Source organism: Sapajus apella, unplaced genomic scaffold, assembly GCF_009761245.1.
Source record: "Sapajus apella isolate SASKATOON/1434 unplaced genomic scaffold, GSC_monkey_1.0 scaffold6, whole genome shotgun sequence".
NCBI lineage: Eukaryota > Metazoa > Chordata > Mammalia > Primates > Cebidae > Sapajus > Sapajus apella.
Genome location: NW_022436946.1, coordinates 9,904,906 through 9,926,816, shown reverse-complemented (window position 1 = coordinate 9,926,816; position 21,911 = coordinate 9,904,906).

The following is a 21,911-nucleotide window of genomic DNA, read 5'->3' as shown; positions in this document are numbered from 1 at the left end:
GTTACCTCTTTAAAGCTCTAACCAGCAACTGTGATTATATTTTGAGGTACTAGGATTTAGAACTTCAACATGAAATTTGTTTTTTGGCAGGAGGAGCACAATTCAGCCCATAACAGAGGTAACAGAAAATATGACCATGAAAGGAGAACTGAGCTGGTGTCCTTAAATTACAATGTTACAATGAGAGCTCTCAGAGCTTACGTGTGGAAAACCAGCCTCTGAGTCAAGCTGATGAAACAATGAATATACTTCCTGGCAGATTTTATTATTGAATACTAACTCTTGGAATTATATTGATTATATTATCTCATTGTAGATTTGATGAGACTATTTTTGAGGGCTCTTGTTAGTCTATGAGTACAGATGAAAGAAAAAACAGTGAGACAAAGGGAAGAACTGAGTGACTTAAATATGTGCTCAGCTTGATCCACTTGCTGAAATGATTATTATTTTCTGTCACTACTAAATTATTTGCCTTTTCTCATTTCCTCCTGTGAATTTATTTACATGTACACATCAAACGATAGCATGAAATATCCAGGAGTCTACAACAATAAAACTAATTTGCTCTTTTCCTGAATGTCAAAGATAGACATTTGTGGAGGTGAATTATGATTTACCACTGTTTTACTCATTTTATAATGTAATATATGCCTTAAACTTTTAAATGTTAATTCTGCACCAATACTGTGGAGGGATTTTTATGACATGAAATCTTAATGATCTTTCATTGTGACAAGCCAATAAAAAGAAAAAAATGCAAAAATCCAGTCTAAAAGTACAATAAACTTCAAAGCCCCAGCAGTCATGCGCCACACAATGATGTTTCAGTCAATGACAGGTTGCACAGAGGAGAGTGGTTCCATAAGATTATAATGTCATATTTTACTCAACCTTATTTATGTTTAGATACACAAATACTTACCATGTATTATACTCGCCTACCGTATTTATCACAGTAACATGCTGTACAGATTTGTAGCCTAGAAGCAATAGGCTATACCTTATAGCTTAGGTGTGGAGTACGCTACACCTTCTATGTTGGTATAACCTGTGATGTTCCCACAGTAACAGAATCGCCTAAGGACATGTTTCTCTGAACATATTTCAGTCATTAAGCAACACATCATACTGCAATTATGATCAGTTTTGTTAATGAGCTAAGATAAGGTATTTGGTATTAAGCTTTTGTTTACTTTTAATGTAAAAAAAAACTTTCCATTTGCAGTCATTTAGAGACAGAATGTATTGAGTCATATACTGTGCAATTTCATATAGCAAATGAAAACAATAATATATTTTGACAGATATTTATAGCCTAAGTAATCTCATTTAAATTATACCCTGGTTTTGTTTGGGAGGTTTTTTCTTTCTTTTTTCTTTTCTTTTTACTTTGAAGGGTAGTATATGCAATGGCATATATAATAAGGTATTCCCAAAACTGAGGGAAAAGAGAGAAAAAAAGAGAATTTTTCTTTATCAATAATTCAACAGAACTCAAAGAATATAAAATTACAGAAAAAATAATGGGTCTTTTTGGTGGTTGCTTTAGCAAGTAAATGGAATTTTAACATGGATATAATTTTTTCCAAATAACAATCTGTTGTCATGGACTGAAGTATCAACCAAAATAATAATAATGGAATTTATAACAATAACAATAAAACATGTGTTTGATCAATGTCCTTTATGAATCAGATTTTTACATCTCCATGGTCAGTGGATTACACTGAAGTGGGTATTAGTCTTCATTTTATAAGCTGCAAAGACTCTGCAAAGAGGAGGCTTGTCTGAGATCATGTAAAAAGTTCATAGAACTAAAAGGATTTAGAATTTGGGCTCACAAATCAGTGCATTACTCTTTAGATAATACTGTTTCCCAGCAAATCTAACTTGTGTCTTAACTAAAAATTTGCTGTTTTGAAGTTTTATTCACTGAAATAACTAACAAAATGGAAAATGCATAATAGCTCATTTACAGAACATTTTATATCCTGTAATTAAGACTCTATGAATCAAATTATACAGTGTCAGCTTATTTCTTTTAGCAGATATCATTGAAAATGAGGCATTTAGCATCTGCCACTGACTTTGACTTGGAGGCAGCTAAATTAACCTTTTGCTTTTACAACAATCTTATTGGCTAAAAATATAGATACTTTCATATAGAGTGAGTATAAATGTCTGGCAAGAGTAACACACAATCATATTATTTTCTCATTCACTAGTTCTTTTGTGATTCAGTAATTAGTAAACATAACTGTCAACGTCTTAGGGATATGCTTGAAAATGTATACAGTAGTTACCCCTTATCTATGGTTTCACTTTCCGTGGGTTCAATTAGCATGGTCAACTATGGTCCAAAAATATGAAATGAAAAATTCCAGAATTAAGCAATTCATACATTTGAAATTGCATGCCATCGTTGGTAGCATGATAAAATCTCATGGCATCCAGCTCTATCCCACCTGGGACATTAATCATCCCTTTGCCCTGCATATTCGTGCTGTATACACTTCCTGTCCCTTAGTCACCTAGTAACCGTCTGTGTTACAGGAGCAACTGTGGCAGTATCACAGTGGTTGTGTTCAAGTAACACTTATTTTACTTAATAATGTCACTAAAGAGTAAGAATAGTGATGCCAAAGAGAAACCTTGAAGTGCTTCTTTAAGTGAAAAGGTGAAATTCTTGACTTAATAAGGAAAAAACATAGCGTATGTAATGCTATGGTGGGAGTGTAAATTAGTTCAGCCATTGTGGAAGACAGAAATACCATTCAACCCAGCAATCCCATTACTGGGTATGTACCCAAAGGAATATAAATTTTTCTATTATAAAGATACATGCACATGTATGTTTATTACAGCACTATTCTCTGTAGCAAAGATATTCAATCAACCTTAATGCCTATCAATGATAGACTGGATAAAGAAAATGTGGTACATATCCACCATGGAATACAATGCAACCACAGAAAGAATGAGATTTTGTCCTCTGCATGGACATGAATGGAATTGGAGGCCATTACTCCTAGCAAACTAACACAGGAACAGAAAACCAAATACTGCATGTTCTCAATTATAGGTGGGAGCTAAATGATGAGAACACATGGACATATAGAGGGGAACAACACACACTGGGGCTTTTGCGAGGGTGGAGAGCTGGTGGAAGGAGAGGATCAGGAAGAATAACTGATAGGGACTGGGCTTAATACATGTGTGATGAAATAATCTGCACAATGAACCCCCATAACACACGTTTACCTATGTAACACACCTCCACTTGTACCCTTGAACTTGAAATAGAAGTTAAAAAAAAGAAAAAGAAAAAGACATGTTATATATAAGCTGGGCTCATGCCTGCAATCCCAGCACTTTGGGAAGCTGAGGTGGGCAGATCATAAGGTCAGGAGTTTGAGACCAGCCTGTCCAACATGACAAAACCCTGTATCTACTAAAAATCCAAAAATTAGCTGAGCGTGATGGTGGGTATGTGTAATCCTAGCTACTCTGGAGGCTGAGGCAGGGGAATTGCTTGAGCCCAGGAGGGGGAGGCTGCAGTGAGCTGAGACTGTGCCACTGCACTCCAGCTTAGGGGAAAGAGCTAGACTGTGTCTCAAAACAAACAACCTCCAAAAATAATATATATAGGGTTCAGTACAATCTGGTTTCAGCCATCCCTGGAGGGTCTTGGAACACATTCCCCACAGATGAGGGGGAGCTACCATAGTTTCAAATTACTCAAGTAATTTTAACAGCATTCCTAATTTCCTATATTTTACTAAGGTTTGTTACTCTGGCAGTTTTTTTAAATCATGAGCAAACTGTGATATCTACTAGATTCAGGTCATTATACAGATGTATGAATTAGATCTGGGACAATAAGAGGTAGCTGAAGAGTTTATGTCTCCTCTACCAGAAGTTTAGTTCAATTTTTATTTTTTTGAGACAAGGTCTCATTCTGTCTTCCAGGATGGAGTACAGTGGTGCAATCATGGCTCATTTCAACCTCAAACTCCCAGGCGTAAGAGATCATCCTGTCTCAGCCTCCCAAGTAGCTGAGACTACAGGTGTGGACCAATGTGCCCAGCTAACGTTTTTAGTTTTTGTAGAGATGAGGTTTTACTACATTGCCGAAGCTGTTCTTGAACTCCTGGGTTCAAGCAAATTTCCCACCTGTGCCTCCCAAAATGCTAGTATGACAGGCCTGAGCCACCACACCTAGCCTTGATTTTTATTTAAGACTGTCAGCCTGAAAAAGTACTTGTATATATGGGCTGTGTCTTGTCTGCTAATTACTGCAGGGCAGGTCCTATGGTGAGTACATGGCATGCTGTAATTGCCACTCCAGGACATTTCTATTCTAGTGACCTGAACATTTAAAACCATTATTCATAGTTGCCTAACTTCAAACTTAAATTGGAAGAAGCTATAACATTAATATAGAAAAGCCATTAATGTAGCAAAAAAAAAAAATCAATTGTTACACAATTGCTTTAGATAAAAATCCCATGCAATTTGTGTAATCCATATGAATTGGATTTGACATCAAAGGTGATTTGAGAAAAAATCTTTCAGAGAGTGATATGAATCATAACTTGCTACCATTTCTCCCATCCAACTGCTAAACCCAGCCCCACTCTGCTTAAGCTTCTAAAATCAGTCATGTTCAGGGTCGTATAACCATAGACAACTTATCACCATTTCTGTTCATCAAATTCTCTTTTTCTGCTTATTTAACAAAGCTATGGAAGCTATGAATATTCACCAGTGACACTGGGATTGGCTGTATTTTCGTCTAAATGCCTCATCAATCCAGAGTTGATAGTCTCCACAGTGGCTGAAATCCTTCCTCAGGATGTGTATTACTGTGCATAGGAAGAATATATATCCAGTGCCGAGATCTCTCTGTATTAGTTTGTTATCACATTGCTATAAAGAACTACCTGAGACTGGGCAAATTATAAATAAAAGAGGTGTAATTGACTCACAGTTCCACAGGTTGTACAGTAAGCATGGTTAGGAGGCCTCAGAAAACTTACAATCATTGCAGAAGGATAAAGGTGAAGCAAACACATACTCACATGGCAGTAGGAGAGATAGAGAGTCAAAGAATGAAGCGCTACACACTTTTAAACAACCAGATCTTATGAGAACTCACTCACTATCATAAGAACAGCAATGGGGAAACCCACCTCCATGATCCAATAACTTCCCAACATGCCCCTCCACAGTATTGGGAATTACAATTTAATATGAGATTTGGGTGAGAACACAGAGCCAAACCATATTCTCCAAGGAAATCCTGACTCCTTAACACTTCCACGTATTAGGAAAGAAGAAAAATACCAGTTAAATCAATTACACACATGAGAAAACTTAAACACAGGGAGGCTAAGTTTGTTTCCTAGAATCACACAATGAACACAAATTAGAATGGTAGACTTTGGTCTCCTGGTTCCTCCTTGAATCACCCATTCCATAAGTTTTTTTTTTTTTTTTTTTTTTTTTTCCAGGAAAATCTTTGTGAAAGTTTGTAGCATAAACAACATAAAAGAAAAGAGAGACATGTTTCCTAAAAAGATGGAAGCGTATCTATTATGTAAACATTAACTGAAGTAACCAGGAGTGGCCTGGTTGTTGATTCCTGTGGAATAACTGAGCGTGCCTTATGGCAGAGCACATTGTAGTGTATCAGAGTGTCGGCATGTTTTTTTAATAAAACAGGTTTACTTGATCGATCATGTACATCTTCCCATCTATCTAAATTGATAATCTATATCTGTATCAGTCATTTGTTCATATCGATCATCAATATCTCTTCATCTGTCCTACCTATGAGTCATCTATCAGTCTCCATTCATCTATTCATCCATCTATGTATCCATCCCTTTATCAATCATCTAACTTTTTTAATAGAAAAAGAAGTTTACTTTGAAGCTTTGAAAAGGGGACATGCTTTCAGTGATGGTCAAATAAATATTCCACTTTGTGTTAGAACCTTGAAATTGTGAATTTATGGAGCTGGTGAGAACTTTCTAGGCAACCCTCAGGTGCCATGTGGATGCTTTTCTTGCCTTGCTTGGGCTCCGACTTCCCATCAAATAGCCTTTTCTCCTCCTGATATTGATGCCATCTTCACCCTGCCTGGGCTCTGATACCCTTCACAAAGTCACTCCTTTGACAGGTATCCTCCTCACCCTCTTAGACTGTAACTCCTTATGTCCTTATGTGAAGTCTTCCCTTACATGGATGTCTTTAACTGAGGCCCATGCAGGCTGCTCTTTTAGTGGGACATTCTCTTTGCCCTTTTGGACTCTGACTCCCTGCCAGATCATTCTCCAGAAGGATGTCCTTGTCATCCTTCTTGGACTCTGACCACCTGCTTGTAGACTCTGAAGCTATTTCCCCTCCAACCGCGACTACGGACACCACATGATAGCTGTAGGATGGAATTGCTTAGAAGGAAAGGAGGGAAATAAAGGATTGAAAAGAAGAGGGGCAGAAAGAGAAAAAGGAAGGTAAAATATACTTTATAAAATACTAGTTCAGACAATTGTGAATGCCAGTATTTTATCTACCAGCTACATTTTCACAGAAGTTTGGCTTCGGATTTAGGGTTTGTCAAATATTTGCTCAGGTGCTTTGGCCCCAGTTTCAGTATTTGGAAAGCTGAAGACCAAATGCATGTTTTGCTTTAATTTTGGTACCTCTGAACCTGTTTGTGAATAATCGTCATATAATTATATAAGTTAGATCATGTTCAATCAGCATAAAAATAGTAGCCATTGAAATACGCCATCTGAATTTTGCTCAAATCTTAATAGGTTAGTATCTTATAATTTCTTCAATTATAAATAAGAATTCCAGCTGTAACTTAAAATGGAAATCTCCTCAAGTGATTTATATGCCAAAATTCTTTTAGTTGGGTGTATATAAATGTATATTTATTATTTCCATGTTTATTGCTGATTATGAAAGTGGATAATTTCTGTATACATGTTATTGGGCATATTTATTTAAAATAATAATATTTATACATAAATTATCTACTTTCCTACTCATCAATAACTAAAATAGGACATTTAAATAAATTTATTTAAAATTATTATTTAAATAAATAGGACATTGTAAAACAATGTTTTACAAAACGTTGGAAAATTATTATGCATATTGTGTAGCACAGTGCTAAAATATTGTGAGGACTTTAAATCCTTTTTAGCCTTATATTCATATACTCTGACATATCCATGAGTAATAATTTAAGCTGTACTGATGGAGATTATATTATTATCCGTATTCTAATCTTTGTGCTAATATTTATGACATTGAACAGAATAAATTTACAATTTAAGAATTAAAGTTGAGCTATTATTTTACTCTGGCCTGAAACATCAAAGAAAAAGTCCTACACAGATATACTTCACATTTTAAAAGAAGAAAATTTTCACCTCTCAAAAATTTATTAAGAAAGGAAATCTTCAAAATCAAGTATGATTAATAGGATAACTCAATGTTGATCAAGAAATAATCAAGCATATAAGGAGTTTAGAGGTTTCAGAAAATGAAAATATTACCAAAACAAAGTATTCTGCAAGTAGCTGACTCTTCCATGGCCATTAGGCAAAAATCAGCACCTGTCAGTACCACTTGTACCACAAATCTTCATCAATACTGCAGAAATCTAACAGTTGAAGGTGCTGAGAAAGTATTGTTCTTTTGTTACCTGCATTATTAAATTAAAAATCAACTTGTTAAAAAATTGCCTTTAAAAATATTTAGATTTTATTTAAAATTGAATCTGTATCATATTATTACTTTCTCATTCATTCTATTCATAATGATCCTGGCTTTGTCTTCATTCAGCCATTCAACATTCATCTAAAATGTGTATTAGTAGGGGCACCTCTAAACCATACCTTTACTTGATAAGAAATCTCTTTAGAAACATAGATAGTTGCTTATAATTTTCTCACATCACAGATTTGCCCCTGACTAATTTGTGTTTATTAGGACAGTGGAAATGGCATTGGATCAGTTTGGCTTAGCTACTGAAATTTCTCAGATAATCTGTTTGTTTTGCAAATTGTGAAAATGCAGATACCCTCAGAGGATTTCTGATACTTCCTGATTCTATTCTCTTCCCAGAGCATTTGTAACTTCTGTAGAATGTATTGTTTTATGTTTTCATCAAAGCTTCACCGGAATCATAGGGCACACTCAGGGTGATACTGATTCAATAACTCTTCTTTCCTTAGTACTTTATAAGAATCACTATCTTTTATTGCATTTGGTTTCTTTGAACTTTCAACAATTTCTCTTGGGCTTTCTGGAATATATTAAGATATATGAAACACTAAAATATATGTCTGAAACCTAACAAATGTGAAAGTCATACTGGCTTCCTATAATAAATGTACTCATAAGAGTTTAGCTTAGATAACCTAAAAAAAATTTAAACAGTAAATCACTTTAACGTGAATTATTTTCTGAAATCTTTGTCATCATGTAATCTTGGCAAATCATTCAGCAATTGCATCCCTGAATTATTAATTTTTAAAGTGTTAAACACTTAATGAGTCACATAACATTTATTGAGTTTCTTTCTATGTGTTATCTAATTTATTCATCACAACTCTGTGGAGTCATTGCTATTAATATCACTAGTTTACAAAAGAGGAAATTGATGCTTAATTATGCCCTAAATTATGCTGGAACATGTAGAGCTGGATTTGAACTTAAAGAGTCTCATTTTAAAGCTCGGGCCTTTATTCATATGCTACTCAGAATATTGTTAGTGAAATCAATAAAATATAGTGGTTCTTAACTCTGAGCAATTAGATTCCTAATACCAGTAAAGACAGATAATACGTGGCATAGGATGAACATACAGCTATGGAGGTAGTGGTTGGGACAGGTGGGTGGTAATAATATTGGATGAATCCCAGAAGCCTTTGTATACTTTTCATAGCTCATTTAAGTCTCTATTTTTTAATCACTTTCTTGTTTTTTAATTAAAATGAAGTTTAAAATTATATCATAATAAACTATGATTAACATTAAAGTTGCCATTCCAAAATTGTACAATAAAGTTTTTAGTATATTTACACTACCACCACCACTATCTAATTCGAAAACATTTTCATCACTCCTAAAGAAATCCTGTGTCCACTGAACAGTCTCTCTCCATTCCCCACTCCCTGCAGCCCCTGGTAACCTCCGTTTTACTTTACGCCTCTATGAATTCACCTATTCTAGATACCCAGTATATGTGGAATCATATAATATTTGTCCATTGATGTCTGGCTTATTTTAATTAGCATGTTTTCAAGGTTCATTCATGTTGCAGCATGTATCCCTTATGGCTTTTAATGGCTCAATAATATTTCATTGTGTGTGTGTCTGTGTGTCTGTGTGTGTGTGTGTGTGTGTGTGTGTGTGTGTATACACAGTGCATTTTGTTTATCCATTCACCTTTTGTTGAACACTTGGGTTGTTTCCACCTTTTAACAATTGTGAATAATGCTGCTGTGAACACTGGTATCAATTACCTGAGTCCTGTTTTCCATTCTTTGGGCATATATACCTAGTAGTGGAATAGATAGCTCATATGGCAATTCTATGTTCAGCTTTTTGAGGAACCACAAAGCCTTTCCACAATGGCTGCATCATTTTACTTTACCATCAGCTATGCAAGAGGGTTTGAATTTCTCTATATCTTTGATTACACTTATTGTTTTATATTTTTTTGTAGTTGCCATTGTATTATAGCCTTCCTAATAAGTAGGAAGCTTGATCTCAGTGTGGTTTTGATTTGCATTTTCATTATGACTAGTGATATTGAACATCTTATCATGTGTGTATTTGTATATCTCTTTTGGAAAAATATCGGTTCAGATCCTTTGTCCATTTTTGAATTGAGTTGTTTTGCTGCTGTTGAGTTGTAAGAGTTTCTATATATTCTGGACATTAATCCTTTATCAAGGATGACTGTAGTCAACAAAGTTAATGGTAATATGCTATATAGTTTTAAAAAGCTAGAATAATATTGAACATTCCCAACAGAAAGAAAGAATACTTGTTTGAGATCATGGATATGCTAATTACCCTGATCTGATCACCATCCATTATATGTTTGGAAACATCACTTTATACCTTATGAATGTACAATATGTACAATTAGTTGTCAGTTAAATAAACAAAATTTAAAAACATTAAACATTTTGTGCTTCAGGTACCACTACCAAAGGAGTAAGAAGAAAATACATGGAATGGGAGAAAATATTTGGAATTGGCTAAAAAATTTATATAGCCATTAATGTTTATATTTCACTGCTGACAATTAGGGTGCCCTCAGAAACTTAAATGAAAATTGAAATAACAAGTTTCAAAATACAGGTTTTGAAGCCTGTCTGGGCTCAAATCTTGACTTTTCACTTTTTACTTACATGTTACTTAACCATTTTGTGCCTCAATTTCTTCACTTGTAAGAAAAAAATAATGATAGAACTTATACCACAGAATTACTTTGAGGAGTAAATAAAATTAATACCCACAAAATACTGAAAATGATGCCGCCTCCATTGCAACTGGTCTATAAGTATAAGCTATCATTAAATGCAGAATACATATTTCTGGGGCTGGTAGGAGGTGACTCTTCTTTTGTTTATGAGTAACATATCCTCTTAAAGGAGCAATAGTTGGTATACATGGCTGCACATCACAACAAAATGTCTCTATGAATTTACCTGTTCTAGATACCCAGTATATGTGGAATCATATGATATTTGTCCATTGATGTCTGTCTTGGGCCTTAATAATCTGGTAGCATCCATGTCAGAACTCTAGAAACAAATCATCTTCCAGTGAACCTAAGTCCAAACAGAGATAAAGAAATGTACCATCTAAATTTGCATATATTCATTTTACTGAAGATATCTGAATCTTGAGGCTTTGAGTTCAGACATTTTATTTGTGGCGATAAAAAAAAAAAAAAAAAAGAACATCTTTCTTGTCAACAAGAAAAATTAGAATACTGGCTGAGATTACCACGCACACATATACCTTGTACTAAGTTTAGAACCTGAACTGTTGCCTTTTCACATTTTTGTCAACCATGTTATCTTTGTGCTAGCAAGTTAACCCTTTTTTCACTATGCTGTAGCTGTGGACAACAAGCTGGAGAGTTTGTTTTGTTTCGCATTTTACAATTCCCAGAGGAAATAAAGCTGTTACACTAAGCAGCTCTATAAAGCCCATAGTAGCCCTCTCCAAGATGAGTTTGTCTGCCAATTTTATAGGGTTCTGTAAATATATATGTCCATTATACCAAGCTACTAAATTATGTTGTCAAATTTTGTGAATTTGCACTAATTTTTTGTTTGCTTCAAAGTTTGATTACTGAAAGGAGAATGTTAAATCCTCTTACAAATGGTAAATCAATTAAATCTTCTTTGTGTCAGTTTTTGCTTTAATATTTTGAGCCTATGTTATTAATTACAAGTTTAGAAATGTTTTTACTTCTGATGAAGGCATCTTTTACATTACTTACTGAGACTCTTAGCATTCCTCCTGATACCTTATTCTATTTCAGCATTCCTTTCTTTAGTGTTTATTGCTATGCCATTTCTATGCTGTTACTTAAAAACATGTGATTTTTGTAGAGTAATTTATAAATAATATAGAACAGAATTTTCTATTTTTAATTACAATCTCTCTTTGCTTACTGAAGCCTGTGAATTTACTTTTATTATGATATATGATACATATTGAATTATTTTACAATATTCTGTTTGTGTATGATTTTGATCATTTTGTTTCACTTCCTTCCTTTTTGGGATTGTTTTTATCTAGCTTTGTGGCTGCTGCTACTGTTGTCACTTATTATCATTACTCTCTTAAATCAACTTAGTTTGGAAGTTTTACTATTATTATTTAAACAAAATTATCTAAAAGTTTAAGTTCACACTCTTCCTAAGCAATGAGAAAATTAGAAAACTCCTACACTCTAGCTGTACTCTCACATATTGTATATGTTAATCTTGAGTGGGCTTCTAATCTCTTTCTGTATCTCATAAATTTAACATTGATTTTATTTTATATACTAAATAATTATTTGTATTGCCCAAATATATGAGAACATCTTTTCTCATCATTTCTTCTTGCCACTCAGATCCTCCTTCTGGGATAATTTTCTTTGTTTATAAATTATTTCCTTTAGAATTCCCATTAGTAAGATTCTATTGTTGGCAAGATCCTTGTTTCCTTATCTGAAATTGTTTTTACTTTACTTTCAGCCTTGAAAGATAATTTATCTGGCTTTGATTTGCTTCTCTATGAATTTTGAGGATATTGTATTATTGCCTCATATCTTTGATTGTTGTTATTGAGAACTCATCTGCCATTTTAATTTGTGTTTCCTTGCATGTAATCTGTTTTATATCTCTGCCGTTAAGATGTTTTATTTGTCCTTTTTCTTTCTGAGCTTTGCTGAAATATTTTCTTTGAGCTGCATTTATTTTTGACATAATTTGTTTTTCCTCATATATTGTGATCATTACATTTTCGGCTTCAGGTTTGCCATGCACTGTAACCTAAATATTCATTTTTTCAATTTCTTGGGAACACTCTTTAAACACACTATCTCTGTAGATATCTGATTAAATATAAGTGTATTAGTTCATTGTCACGCTGCTGATAAAGACATACCCAAGCCTGGGCAATTTACAAAAGAAAGGTTTATTGGACTTACAGTTCCATGTGGCTGTGTAGACCTCACAATCAGGGTGGAATGTGAAAGGCATGTTTCACATAGCAGCAGACAAGAGAAGATAACTTATGCAGCACAACTCTCTTTCTAAAACCATCAGATTTTCTGAAATGTATTAACCATCATGAGAACAGCATAGGAGACTTGCCCCGATGATTCAGTCATCTCCCACTGGGTTCCTCCCACAACACATGGGAATTAAAGATGAGATTTTGGTGAGAACACTGCCAGGCCACATTATTCTGCCCCTGGACCCTCTCAAATCTCATGTCCTCACATTTTGAAGCCAATCATGCCTTCCTAGCAGTCCCCCAAAGCCTTAGCTCATTTCTGCATTAACTTATAAGTCCACAGTAAAACATCTCATCTGAGACAAGGCAAGTCCCTTCAACCTAGGAGCCTGTAAAATCAAAAGCAAGTTAGTTACTTCCTAGATACAATGAGGGTACAGGAATTGGGTAAATACAATCATTTCTAACTGGAGAAATTGGCCAAAACAAATGGCCTACAGGCCCCATGCAAGTCTGATATTCATCAGGGCAGTCAAATTTTAAAGCTTCAAAATGATCTCCTTTGACTCCATGTCTTGCATCCGGGTCATGCTGATGTAAGAGGTGGGTTCCCATGGTCTTAGGCAACTCCAACCCTGTGACTCTGCAGGGTAAAGCATCCCTACTGGCTGCTTTCACAGGCTGGTGTTGAATATCTGCGGCTTTCCCAAGCACATAGTGCAAGCTGTCAGTGGATATATCATTCTGGAGTTTGGAGGATGGTGGCCCTCTTTTCACAGCTCCACTAGGTGGTGCCCCAGTAGGGACTTTGTGTGGAGCCTCTCACATTTCCTTTCCTCACTACCCTAGCAGAGGTTCTCCATAACAGCCCCACCCCTGCAGCAAACTTCTGCCTGGACATCAAGGCATTTCGATACATCCTTTGAAATCTAGGCGGAGGTTCCCAAACCTCAATTTTTGACTTCTGTGCACCCACAGCCTCAACATCATTTGGAAGCTGCCAAGGCTTGGGGCTTCTACCCTCTGAAGCAACAGTCAGAGCTGTTCTTTGACCTTTTTAGTCATGGCTGGCACAGCTGGCATGCAGGGTACCAAGTCCCTAGACTGTACACAGCAGAGGTTACCCTGGGCCTGGTCCGTGAAACCATTTTTAATTTCTAAACTTCCAGGCCTGTGATGAAAGGGGCTGCCAAGCCACAAAGGTCTCTGACATGTCCTGGAGACATTTTCCTCATTGTCTTGGTGATTAACATTCAGCTCCTTGTTACTTATGCAAATTTATGCAGCTGGCTTGAGGCTTGAATTTCTTCACAGAAAATGGGATTTTTTTTTTCCTATGGCATTGTCAAGCTGCAAATTTTCCAAACTTTTATACCCTGTTTCCCTTTTAAAACCAAATGCCTTTAACAGCACCCAAGCCACCTCTTGAATGCTCTGCTGCTTAGAAATTTCTTCTTCCATATACCCTAGATCATCTCCCTCAAGTTCAAAGTTCCACAAATTGTTAGGGCAGGGGAAAAATGCCACCAGTCTCTTTGCTAAAACAACAAGAATCACCTTGGCTCTAGTTCCAACAATTACCTCCTCTCCATCTGAGACCACCTCAGCCTGGATTTTATTGTCCATACCACTATCAGTATTTTGATCAAAGCCATCAACAAGTCTTTAGGAAGTTCTAAACTTCCGCATATTGTCCTGTCTTCTGAGCCCTCCAAACTGTTCCAGCTTCTGCCTGTTACCCAGTTCCAAAGTTGCTTCCACATTTTCAGATATATTTTCAGTAACACCCCACTCTACTGGTACCAATTTACTGTAATAGTCCATTTTCACACTGCTGATAAAGACATACCTGAGACTGGGCAATTTACAAAGGAAAGAGGTTAATTGGACTTACCGTTACATGTGGCAGAGGACACCTCACAATCATGGGGCAAGGTGAAAGCATGTTTCACATGGTGGCAGACAAGAGAAGAGAGATTGTGCAGGGAAACTCCCATTTTTAAAACCATCATACCTTCTGAGACTTATTAACTATCATGAGAACAGCACGGGAAAGACCCACCCCATGATTCAATCACCTCCCACTGGGTCCCTCCCATAACATGTGGGAATTCAAAGAGATTTGGGTGGGGACACCGCCAAACTACATCAACATGTTATACCCTTTCATTCCATCCTTTAGGGCTTTTAACGTTTATCACGTTTGTCTCTGCTGCATTTTACATAATTTCGGTTGATTGATCCTTGAGTATGACAGTTGTTTTTATATGCCAAATATATATCAAATCTTCCTTTTTACATATCAAATCTTCTGTTTAACATTGCTTTTAATTATTTAATAGTAATTTCAATTAAATATTTTTAATGATTATATTTCTACTCCTGGAATTTTGTTTAAGTCATTAACACTAGAATTAAATGTTGCTCATAGCATGTGTGGATGTGTGTGTGTGTGTGTGTGTGTGTGTGTGTGTGTATACACAAAATGAATTGCTACATAATAATAAAAGTGAGTGTATTACAGCTGTAACTGTGAACATATATGAATATCAGCAATACTAAATTTGAGCTAAATAAGAAAATAACCAAATGAAAAAAGTACAGTTCTATGTATGTAGAATTCAGATATAAGCAAAGTTTAATATTATACTAAGAAAACTGTGAGTAAAATTAAGGGAATAATTATTTTATAAGTCAAGGCAGTGGTTACAATGGTGAAGGGGAAAGATCTTGATTGTTAAGAATCATAGAAGGATCCTCTAAAGTTCTACAAATTTTTTTTTTCTTAAAAACTAAGTGGGGGTTACATGGATATGGGCATATACATTTTATATGCTCTTATACACAGGTTCTATTTTATTCTTTTAAAAGCATTTCTGATTTGCTTGAAAATACCTTTCATCTTATTCATGCTCTAGATTCATTTATTTCAAAAAACGAAAAGTCAAATGTGCTTACTCCAAAATCCACATTTGGTAGTTGGAATATCTAAACTCCTTGGTTGTCTAATTCAATCATATGTTCTTTCTGCTCACTACACCTCACATTGGCATAGTTCTTTCTGTATTGTGAGTTCATGTCTGGTTGGGGTTTGTCTTTTTGTGCTGCATGTGGTCTCAGTGGTTATGAATGATTACAGAGAGTATTTTGGAGCCTATCAACACAGGACCAACTTAATTTTTTAACTTGAGTTTTAATTAATTGCAAGAACTATAAATTCAGATCCCTGACAGTATAAAGGCAGGCCCGAGTTATACATTTTTAGAGAAGACTTTTTCTATTTTCTATTTTTCCACCAAGAGTCCTTTCTAAGACAGATGTTTCCTGTGACTTCTTCCTGGAAGATGGCCTTTCCTTAGTCCATCTTCACACTGAGCCTGAAGGCCTTTCAATGCTCCAACTTTATTCAGGCAGGATTGAATACATTGTCTATTTGGACCACGATGTCTTATCTTTCTTCTCTGGCTTTGCTTTTAGCATTCAAGATTCTAGATTATTGGAAACAGTAAGTATCCCAGGACTGTGGTGGCTTCAGTGCAGCTTCCTGGTTTGGCATCCTAAAAACCTTTAATTTTTGATCAAAAATATTGAGATTATTTACTGTTTTCCATTTACTTAAAAAGCATGTTTATTTTTATCTAGCATTTCTGGTTTCTTTTTCCAGGAAGACTGTTAATATGTACTCACAAATAAGAAATAGAAGATACAACCAGCCATGGTTGGTTCTGAATCTGCTTATTAAAAGCCATTAGCCAAGTATTAGTAAACAACTGCATGATGACCACAGAATATACCATGAAGCCAGAATGTAGGTTAAATCTGTAGCAAATGTTGCAATCCTCAAGTCACTTAGGTCAAATTAAATTTTAAAGAGTCCCTGACTCACCAGACCAGATTGCTGAATAGAGCAGTTAATATGTAAATATCTCACTATAAGGTTAACTTTTTTGGCCAGGTGCGGTGACTCAGGCCTGTAATCTCAGCACTTTGGGAGGCCGAGGCAGGTGGATCACTGGAGCTCACGAGTTCAAGAACAGCCTTGGCAACATGATAAAACCCCATCTCTACAAAAAATAAAAAATTTATCTGTGCATGGTAGTGTGTACCTATAGTTCCAGCTACTCAGGAGGCTGAGGTTAAGCCTTGGAGGCGGAGGTTGCAGTGAGCTGAGATCATGCCTGGGCCGTAGAGCCAGACCTTGTCAAAAAAAACCAAAATTCACTTTTTAAGGTATGGCATTAAAGGCTATGTCATTATCTACAAAAGACTATCATTAGATTTCCATGGGTTACACTTTATGGGTTCAATTTTGTTTTTTTTTTTTTTTTTTACTGAGATGGAGTCTCACTCTGTCACGCAGGCTGGAGTGTAGTGGTGCAATCTTGGCTCACTGCAATGTCCACCTCCTGAGTTCAAGTGATTCTCCTCCTTCCGCCACCCGAGTAGCTCAGCTTACACACACCTGCCACCATGCCCAGCTAGTTTTTGTATTTTTAGTAGAGACAGGGTTTCACTATGTTGGCTAGGCTGGTCTCAAACTCCTGACCTCAAGTGATTCGCCCACATTGGTCACCCAAAGTGCTGGAATTACAGGCGTGAGCCACTGTGCCCAGCCTCAAGTTTGTTTTCTAGGGAAAACAGGATACATGGCCTCATTACTTTTAAGTCCAGTACATGTAAATGTAATAAGATATGTATCATCTATATGCCCTAAAGAGAAAGATGATTTTTGGTATTGATAACTTTAAACCAGCTCCTTTATATGGTTTAGGATGCTGAATTATCTGGAGGAGATGAGATGTTTGTTGGGGCAGAGCCAAAGAAGTAATGAGGCCCTTGCACTTCAGTGATCTAGCCGTTAGCTTGGGCACAAACGTGCTTACTAAGGGACAGGAGACCAGTGAATGAGTTTTATTGAGCTGGGAATTGTCAGGAACAGAGAATATACTATCATGATGACTGTGAGGTGGCAGGATCTCTAACATTTGGCACGTCACAGCAGCACAGTTGCGGCTTCAATGACTGGCTAAACATCTGATTCCTCCAGCACATTTCTTAAAATACCTTCTATTATCTGGGATGTTAGCAGCTCTTGAACAGGGCAGGTGAAACTGTTTACTTATGATTCTCATGGAGATTTGGACACAGACTAGATAGCAAACCACCTTTGTGCCTGCAGCGCCTTGTCAAGTGCCAAGTACCCCAGAACCTACTGCTTTCTATGATTCCAATATACTAGGTTCACAGCCCTGCATTTTGGAACCCTTGAAAAGACGAACAGGCCTCAGGAATCATGAGCATACCACTTATCAACAGCCCCGGGGTCTGCAATTAACTACCACTACTTGGGTATGCCACAGTCTGGTATTTATGGGTCTGTTTCACCCCGTGTTACAGTTTGCCTTGTTTATGGTCAAGTGGGCACCTCTTTTCTCCCTCTCCATTTGCTGAACTTGTGGAGGGCAGAATCCAGACCTTGTTAAAAATGTAATCCTCTGTAAGAATTCAAAAACTACTTTGTAAACTGAATTAAATTTTAATTGTTGTCATTTTCCCACTTATGCTGACCCAATATCCTGATTGGTTGTTTATAATCACAATAAATCCCTTCAAGCACATAATATGTAGTTGTAGGCTCTTTTTGGAACTAATATCACTCACTATTTTCTGCTGCTTCTGCAAGCTTTGTGGAGTGGCACTGTATTTTTTTTTTAGTCTACATTGACAGCATACAATATAATGGTTCATTTAGGATGAGTTTTTATGGGGCCTGTCAAGATTTAGCTGTGTTTTGCATAGTAAACCTAATATTAAATGACAAGATGCATCATAGTAGATACTTCACAACCATTAAGGTGGAGGCAGCAAATTTGTAGAAGATTACTATGCATTGCAAATGGTGGAGCAGCTAAGATAATAAATAAAGTATAATTGAAATCCAGGGGGCTTTGAATATTAGTGGTGTAACAACTCTCTGATCTATAGTGTGTGTGAGAAATGCTGCAGGAAGATTGGCTGCAACTCATGTGTGCTGGTCTCTTTGCACAGCAGGTGATGTGCTGAACTTAAGAACCCGCTGTTCAATTTTTTATTTAAAAAATAAGATGGGAGCTAAGTCGCAATTGCTTTGGGCAAGTGTCTTATAAAAATGTTTGTGTTTAGAAGTGAGCTAATTTGATTAGAGAGCCATGAAATCTGTTCAACAGGGTAATGGAACGTCAACTAAATCTAAACTGGCAAAAACCCAGGACTTTGAAAATTAATGAATATTCAATATTGACATGCTCTGAAAATAGACGTCTTAAATACAAGGAAGGAAAAAGTGCAAGAGAGAGATGGAGAGACTCTATAGCATTTGTGACATTTCTATTTCTGTCATAAAGTGTTATGGCAAAACAATCACACAGGTAAGTCACCATAACAATTTATAACTCTGTGAGGTCAGGGAATATGTTTTATTTATTTTGGAAATTCCCAACCCTCAAAATCCATATCTCATGCTTTTCACCTAGCAACATTTCAAACACTAGCTACATTTTTTGCCAGATAAGGAAGAACATCATCTATCAGGATGTACTTCACATTTATTGGGTGGGAAGCCAGTTGGATACAGAACAGGGAAGTGGGTTTTAATGGCAAATAAAGGAATGACCCCTGCTTTTAAAAAAGTAAAATGAATGGGAAAGACATTACTTATATCTATAAAGCCAATTGCTAAAAACATGAGAATAAGTAGACTGCTGGTGTTCACTCACTTCGTTAGAGGTCAGACACTGATCTGGGTTATCCAAGTGTTATTAATACATAGGAAAAAGTCTTTCATTTATTTTTATGATTTACTTTAATTAATTAATTAATTTATTTTTGAGATGGAGTTTTGCTCTGTCGCCCAGGCTAGAGAGGAATTGTGCAATCTTGGCTCACTGCAACCTCTGCCTCCCAGGTTCAAGCAATTCTCCCGCCTCAGCCTCCAGAGTAGCTGGGATTACAGGTGTGCACCACCAACATGCCTGGCTAACTTTTGTATTTTTGTAGAGACTGGGTTTTACCATGTTGTCTAGGCTGGTCTTGAATTCCTGTCCTCAGGTGATCCTCCTGCCTTGGCCTCCCAAAGTGCTGGGATTATAGGCCTGAGCCACAACACCCAGCCCATCTATCTTATTAAAATAAGAAGAATCTTAGATTGCAGTGGAGAAAATAATTCACAGACATAAATAGTTAGGGAGAGTATTTCTACCAAAGAAATCATCTCCTTGGTAGAGCAGATTCATTGTTTATGTTAACAAGATTTCAATTTATATTTGTTATCTCATGTTCTCAGCTAACCATTAGTTTGGCCTTATAGTATCAAATGCTATTTGAGCTGGGAATTTTCAATCTTAGGTCCAAAAAATGGCCCTTTTATCTGTCTCCCCAACTCCCACATACTTAACTTGATTGCTCAGTTTCTTGTTTGCACCAAATGAAATCTATTTCTAAAGAATTCAGGTTTATAATCTAAAAATAGTTTATTTCAAAACTGACTATACATCTCTGTTTGGTGGAAACCATCCTGGAATATACCTATTTTCTTACCTTAAATATTAATGGAATTTTTTTTTTAAATCACTTCCAAAGGTGTTCTGCTTTGGATAAATTATATGATTACCCTACAAATCCCATCCCCTCAAGTTTCTTATTCTCCATAATTAAGAGAGTCCATGTGTCCCTTGTGATTTTTTGTTTGTTTGTTTGTTTGTTTGTCAACCTTATGGCTCAGGCTTGTATCAGTTTTTGCCCAGATGTCCTTAGGATTCTATAAATGTTCTTTCAATCATTCAGTCTTTTCATCACCATTCTACTGTAAAAAACAAAAGGAATAGGTTGCGCATGCTGGCTTATGCCTGTAATCCCAGTACTTTGGGAGGCCAAGGCGGGCAGATAACTTGAGGTCAGGAGTTCGAGACCAGCCTGACCAACATGGTGAAACCCCACCTCTACTAAAAATGCAAAGTTAGCTGGGCATGGTGGTGCATGCCTGCAAACCCAGCTACTTGGGAAGCTAAGGCAGGAGAATTGCTTGAACCCGGGAGGGGGAGGTTGCAGTGAGCCAGTGAGCCAAGATTGCACCACTGCACTCCAGCCTGGGCAAGGAGAGCAAAACTCTGTCTAAAACAAACAAACAAACAAACAAAAGGAATATAATTAAATTGTACTTTCAACATGCTCTGATTATACTTATAAAACTTTTCTAACTTATTTTTTCTTATTAACCAAACTCTAAAATCCTCTGGATTTCGGGGCTTTATTAACTGGTCTTCTCCTGCTGATTCCACTTTATTTTTCACTTTCCTTAATATTTCTTTCCAGTTTAGTTAGGCCAGTCCCACTTTTTGCTAAAAAATAATAGAATAGGGAGCCCCTATAACTGGAGACAGGAAGAGTTACTGGAACCAGAAGAGCTCTATGAGGAAGGCCTCTTAATAAGAGCAGCGGAATGGTATAATAAGAGCAGCTGACCCGTGTTGAATTATTAGAGGAGCGAGAGCTGGGGAAAGAATTCCTGACATTACTCTCTACTTCCCTATTTATTTCCTGCTAGCTTTTAATGGCCAAACCCAACCAGGAATCAGAAGAGCAAAGGAATAGATTCAGTCTATACAGATTAGGTACTGGAACACAGGCCAGGGTGCAGAAATGCAGGCAGTGAATCTGGAGGAACAAATGGCAAATATCCAGCACAGCCCAAACTTTGCAATAACCTCTTCTCTATTAGGGAAGCCTTATTATGTATGATTTTGCATAGAGAACCTGAAGTCACAAACACTCTAATGCCAGGTTAATAATTTATACCTGTTCATCTATTCACATATTTTACTTACCCACTGACTTCTATTTGGATTCATACTAATTAGTTCAGGAGCCCAGTTAGAAAAACAGAGAATGCCAAAACTGAGGAACTGTTTGTTCCTCATGTTTTTGAGGTTTGCTTGTGGTTTGCTTCAGAAAGGTAAGAGAATTGTGGAATATAATTTAATTAGTGGTGGGGCTGTATGCATTATTATCTCATACTACTATTGGATAGAAAGCCATTTAAGATTACTTTTAAGAATTAAACAGTAGAGTACATTATCAAAGGGATTGTATTCAGT